The sequence below is a fragment of the Gossypium hirsutum genome, chromosome A08, assembly GCF_007990345.1.
Source record: "Gossypium hirsutum isolate 1008001.06 chromosome A08, Gossypium_hirsutum_v2.1, whole genome shotgun sequence".
Lineage (NCBI taxonomy): Eukaryota > Viridiplantae > Streptophyta > Magnoliopsida > Malvales > Malvaceae > Gossypium > Gossypium hirsutum.
The window spans coordinates 38,590,134-38,596,407 of record NC_053431.1 but is presented as its reverse complement, the minus strand read 5'-3'; the positions used below and the strand labels follow the sequence as shown (position 1 = coordinate 38,596,407).

Here is a 6,274-nt window from a genome sequence, read left to right as displayed (position 1 = left end):
GATATGTATACATAGTTTTTTTTTACAAGAACAAGTTAAAATAATATAGACTAACTATTAAGAGCAAAACATAGCTAGAAAGTCCATTCAACTCAAATCTCGACAAAAATAAGGATTAATTTAGGGGATTTCAACAATAATGGGTTAAAGGTTAATATTAAGGGTAATACAAGAAATGGCTTGTTAGGCTCAATGGGGTTTACTAGGGGTTAATCGTGGAGGTAGGCTTTTCATGGCATGAGTGGGTTAATTCTAAGTGCCTTAATCATTTTGACATATCAAATCAAATGGTGTGGTCTCGTCATGCATAATCAAGCAAGTTCTAGAATAACAGTTCAATACTGACGCACTCAAAGCAATAATAAAAGTGAGCATGAAAGGATTAATAGATGCTCAAAAGGCTCAAAAATCTCACAAAAATTATGGCTTTTTGATGTTTAGACTCGTGAATTCCAATTCAAAGTAATACCTAGACTTGGGGAAACAACCTATAATTTTAAATTCTTAAAAATCAACTTATCATGCTTGATTCTCTAATATCTTAATGTTTAAATAATCAATGCAATTAAATCCCTATGTTTTAATTCAAGATATATCAATCAAAATCATAAATTAATTAAAATTTATCCTAAATATGATATGAGAGATTTTCAAGAGAACAAGGTAATTATTCAGGGACTTTTCTGATAATGAAATAAATACCCCCCCACACTTAAGATGTACATTGCCCTCAATGTACAAAGATAGAAATTAGTGTATAAAAATAAGATAGGGAGAGAAGTGAAACTTCCTATATGATGAATTCCTCGAACTAGAATTTTAGAGAGTAATTGGTTCGAGAGTGGAGAAGGATACTCCGGCGGTCGTAGAGATTCATTAGTCCATAAGTCCTGCGCCAAATGAATATTATATCTAGTGGTAGCTATGGTCGTGGTCGAGTAGGACATGGCAATCGTGGAGAACCTTTCCCAGTGGAGTTTTAGTTCCTATGTGATGATGAGCTTAAGAGTCCTATATAACTGTGATAAAATCAGGAACTTTTTAGGGAATATTAGGAAGAATAAGCACTTGAAAAGAAATAACAGAAATTAATAATTAAAAATAAAATTCTAAAATATAACAAAAATAAAAAATAGTTTCAATAAAAATTAAAAACGTAAAACAATAAATAAATATTTCTAAATATCTTCATCGCTAGATGGTTCGTGAGGTGGGACTGGCGATGAGATGTGGAGGTGCTGACAAATTTGCTGTAGAGTAGCATCAATGTTGTCAAATCATTGAAAACACTGTTGCTCGAATCGGGTGAGGCGCTCAGAGATGTCAGCATATGAAGCCGCCGCATGAACTGGACGAGAGGGTAGTGGTGGCTGAGTCAGTGGGTCCTCGTGCTGTGGGGGGACATCATCAGGAATGTCCTCGTAGGCCTCCTCCTCGGTATATTGGGCGAGACAATACTGGGGAGGGTAGGTTCCTCGGTGCCTCTTGATCATCCTCATGCTAAGCATGCTTGAGATGCCTTGTGGAGACATCTGGCGAATGAGGGTGAGGGACGATTCATGGGCCGTGGTATTGAGGAGCCCGAAGTGTCGCGCCAGCCTAGTCACGTAGGGGCCAATGGAGATGACCCCCTTCTGATGCCACTCCGCCTGGTGCTGAATCGCAATTGCGATGAAATAGGCAATGTCGATGACGTGTCCTTGCAACATGCACCATAAGAAGTAGATGTCGTCGGTGTTGATGACGCCAGTGCTCTCTCGCCTCCCTGTAATCGTGTGAGCTAATATAGCGTGTAAGTATCTTAGGGATGGTGGGAGAACTGATGCCTAGGAGCGGCTAGGATTGTACGAGGCCGTGCTAGGGGCCAAAGTGTGCCAGGACTTCGAGGGAGAGAAATATATGTGGCGACTGAGAGCATGTAGTTCATTCTCCTCCCTGAACTCCTCCGTATATAGGCCTAGTGTAGCACCAAACTCTGGGACACTTAGCTGGCGGATTAATCCGCCTAGGTGAAACTAGACCATGATATTTCAACAGGTTCAACCACGGGTGTTAGACACGGGCGTGTCGCACGACCATGCTAGTTTATCAGTTTCAACCATGGGTCTTCCACACGGGCGTGTCGCACGCCCGTGTTGTTTTGGCAGGCTCGACCACGGCCATGTCTCATGGCCGTGGCATTTTATCGTAGCCCGTGTTGGGGAAATCATTTGCCCTATTTTCACACTACCTTAAGCACGCCCGTGTGCTTGGTTGTGTCTCTGTGGAAACACCTGTATTCAAGATCTCTATTAGTAGGTTAGGAGTTAAATACCAAAATTTAAAGAAATTAATAATGTTAGTGCTCAGGTTGCTATCAATCTCATCAAAATAAGGTTTTAATTGGGTGTTGTTTACCTTAAAAGTGCCGAACTTGGGATGACTCACCTCCACCGTACCGAATGGAAAAATACTGAGTACCGTAAGAGGGATTTCCTAATTCTATGTGGTAGTGACAATATGGGGATCTGCGGCATCTAATAAGAACTTATCACCAACCTTAAGTGGATTTGGGGAGGTATCAAACTTATTCTGGCATAATTTTGGTTTATCATGTGTTCTCGGTTTATGTGCTGGCCATTCATCTAGCTCCTCTATCCGTAGCCTTCGTTCTTCATGAGTGTGTCCTCTATCATTTCTGGAACATGGCTCGTGAATTTCTTTGAAGCTCAATTTCTGCAAAGTCATATTGTCAAATTGAGTAGATTGGTGTGGACCATTACCTTTAATTTTCGATGTGATGCCAGAATTACGAGCTTGAAGGATGATCGTTTTGTCTCCCACAAGAAGTGTAAGCTCACCTATTCCAACATCAATAATTATTTTAGCAGTTGCTAAAAAGGGCCTCCCTAAAATTAAAAGGGTGTTATTATCCTCCTCTATGTCTAGAACAACGAAATCAACGGGAAATATGAACTTATCTACTTTCACTAGTACATCTTCAATAATACCCCTAGGAAATCTTATAGTTTTATCTGTCAATTGAATGCACATCCTAATTTGTTTAGGTTTCCCAAGAACTAGTTTCTTAAACATTTTGTAAGGCATGACGTTAATACTAGCCCCTAAATCAGCTAATGCATGACTTATATCTAAACTACCAATTAAGCAAGGAGTTGTAAAACTCCCTAGATCTTTCAATTTGTGGGGTAGCTTATTCTGTAGAATAGCTGAGCAGACTGCGTTTAGCTCCACATGCGATACTTCATCCAACTTCCGCTTATTTACTAAAAGCGCTTTTAAAAATTTCATTGCATTTGGCATTTGCGACAAAGCTTCAATGAACGGTAAGTTAATATGTAATTTTTTCAAAAGTTTGACGAATTTATCGAATTGTTCGTCTGAGCGGTCTTTCCTTGTCGCGTTAGGGTATGGGACACGAGGTCTATATTCTTCATTCACCGTTTTGTTATGACTTACCTCACTTTTACCTTTGCTCACCATAGTTTCTTGCATCAATTCTGGCTTAGGCGCAATGAATCCTTCCTTATCTTGAGTACTAATTGCATTGAGGTGTTCCCTTGGATTAGGTTCAGTATTACTTGGTAGGTTACCTTGTGGTCGTTTGAAGATTAGTTTGGATAGCTGGCCTATCTGAGTTTCGAGCCCTTGGATCGATGCTTGTTGATTCTTAAGTGCTGTCTCGGTATTTTGGAAATAGGTTTCTAATACTGAGATGAATTTAGAGAGCATCTTTTCAAGGTTTGGTTTCTTCTCTTGTTGATAAGGTGGCTATTGAAAACCCTGAGGATTTTGTGGCTTTTGATTCCTTTGACCACCCCAAGAGAAAATTGGGTAGTTCCTCCAACCTGCATTATAAGTATTACTGTATGGGTTATTTTGAGATTGAAAGTTATTGTTACCATATAGTTGACTTGTTCCTCTTCGGTTGTAGGATTGAAGGATTAATATTCTGTATGCACACCTCCTCCACTTGAGTTACACCTTATTACCGGTTGTACTTGCATAGAACCAAGTGAACCATTAATCTTTTTATTGAGAAGTTCTACCTGATTTGATAGCATAGTAACTGAGTCGACATTATAAATGCCAGCTGTTTTTGTTGGCTTAGTTCTCATGACTTGCCAGTGATAGTTATTCAGTGACATTTCTTCAATGAATTCATAAGCCTCTTCAGGTGTTTTTTTGTTAATGGTCCCTCCAGCAGCTACGTCAATCATCTGTCTTGTTGAGGGATTCACACCATTGTAAAACGTTTGAACTTGCAACCATAGAGGTAACCCATGGTGAGGGCACCTTCGCAATAGATCCTTGTATCTCTCCCATGCATCGTAAAGTGTTTCTAAGTCCATCTGCATAAAAGAAGAGATATCATTACGTAACTTAGCCGTTTTAGCCGGCTAAAAATATTTTAGTAGAAATTTTTCGGTCATTTGTTCCCAAGTAGTGATGGAACATTGTGGTAATGAGTTCAACCACTGTTTAGCTTTGTTTCTCAATGAAAAAGAGAATAACCAAAGGCGAATGGCATCATTAGAAACGCCATTAATTTTGAAAGTGCCGCAAAACTCCAGAAAATTCACCAAGTGAGTGTTGGATCCTCATCTTACAAACAATCAAACTGAACAAACTGCTGTATCATCTGAATTGTGTTAGGTTTCAATTCAAAATTTTTCACTGCAATAGCAGGTTTAACTATACTTGACTCAGTTCCTATTAAAGAAGGTTTAGCATAGTCATACATAGTATGTGGAGCAGGATTTTGATTAGCCGCAATTGAAGGAGGTAGCTGGTTGCCATGGTTTTCAGCCATCTCTTCTGTTGAGGGTTGAGTATCATCTTCTTGCTCGTTCTCTGTCTATCTTAAGCTTCACCTTATTTCTCTTTGGTTTTTACGAACTGTGCGATCGATTTCTTCGTCAAAAAGTAATGGTCCCGACGGGTTTCTTCTAGTCATAAACTATGAAAACTTGCCAAGAGAAGGAAAAAGGAAGTTAATTAGTAATAATAATTAAATTAAATTAAATTAAATTGTAAGAAAAATAAATTGCTAAAGTAATAAAAATTGAGTGTTCATAATATTTTAGTTCCCTGGTAGCGGGGCCAAAAACTTGATCGTGAGGTTTCGTGATAGGTTTTAAATATTTATAATTACTCGTTCTTGAACTAACTATTATCGCGATGTTGTAAAGTGTACCTATCAAACAGTAGTATAGTTTTAGCAAGACCAGATTGTCGAACCCAAAGAAACTAAAAGTACTATTAATGACTATCTTTTTATTATCTAGCCTAAGAATAAAAGGGTTTTTGTTTTAATTAACTAATTATCTAAACTAAGAACACACAGAGAGAAGAATTGGGGAATTGCTTTTGGGAAAATTGATTGACTTGAGACAATACCTAAGGAAAAATCCACCTAGACTTTACTTGTTATTCTGGCTCCGAATCGGACGATTTATTTATTCAACTTGTTCCATAGAGATCCCTAAGTTATGTTATTATCCCTATTCAAGACTAATAACGTCTAATCCCTAGATTGCATAACCGAGACTTTTCTCTAATTAACACTCTAGGGTTGCATTAACTCGATCTATGGATCCCCTTATTAAGTTTCACCCTAATGCGGCAAAATCTTGTCACCCTATTTCTAGGTGCGCAATCAACTCCGCTTAATTATGACAAAAGTACTCTTAAACAGGGTCTATTCCTCCTATGAATAAGAGCATGTCTTGAATCAGTATCTTGGGATATCAAAACAAGAATTAAGAACACATAATTAAAAACAAGTTAAATATTTATCATACGATTCAGAAAATAATAACAAAATTTGTCTTAGGTTTCATTCCCTTAGGTATTTAGGGGTTTTAGTACATAACTAAATAAGAAAACATCTCAGAAGAATAAAGAATACAAAACATAAAGAAAACCCAAAACTCCTGAAGGGAAATTGAGGAGAGATCTTCAGTCTTGATGATGAATCCGGCTTTTCAGAAGGATCAATCGACTTCCTTGGAGTAATTCCTTACCCCCTATTCTCCTCTTCTAGGGTGTATTTATAGGTTTGGAATGCCTAGAAGCCCTCAAAAGTAGCCTTTTTCTGAATTGGACTCAACTTGGGCTCAGTAGGGACATGCCCGTGTGCGATTACTTCAGGCAGTGTTCAAGCCTGTTAGAATGGCACGGGAGTGTGCTATACTCGTGTGAGTCGTGCTCCAATTCTGCCAGATTGACACAGCCGTGTGGTCTGCCCGTGTGAGGAGGTCCAGGCCGTGTT

The 6,274-nt window shown here is 38.6% G+C and overlaps 1 non-coding gene across 1 annotated transcript; it reads left to right on the top strand.

Moving 5' to 3' along the window:
• Positions 1-4,278: 4,278 nt before the first annotated feature.
• Positions 4,279-4,385, top strand: LOC121205172 (small nucleolar RNA R71). Its single transcript, XR_005900257.1, has one exon. It is a non-coding gene; the product is annotated as a small nucleolar RNA R71 (small nucleolar RNA).
• Positions 4,386-6,274: the final 1,889 nt, after the last annotated feature.